This window comes from Arachis duranensis, chromosome 1 (assembly GCF_000817695.3).
Source record: "Arachis duranensis cultivar V14167 chromosome 1, aradu.V14167.gnm2.J7QH, whole genome shotgun sequence".
NCBI classification, from domain to species: domain Eukaryota; kingdom Viridiplantae; phylum Streptophyta; class Magnoliopsida; order Fabales; family Fabaceae; genus Arachis; species Arachis duranensis.
In genome coordinates this window covers 35,612,376-35,612,612 of record NC_029772.3, presented here as the reverse complement: position 1 = coordinate 35,612,612, position 237 = coordinate 35,612,376, and positions in this window count along the sequence as shown.

The following is a 237-nucleotide window of genomic DNA, read 5'->3' as shown; positions in this document are numbered from 1 at the left end:
GGCTCCAGAAAATCCACTTCGAGTGCAGGGAGGTCAGAATCCAACATCATCTGCAGTCCTTTTTAGTCTCTGAATCAGATTTTTGCTCAGGTCCCTCAATTTCAGCCAGAAAATACCTGAAATCACAAAAAAACACACAAGCTCATAGTAAAGTCTGGAAAAGTGAATTTTAACTAAAAACTAATAAAAATATACTAAAAACTAACTAGATCATACTAAAAACATACTAAAAACAAT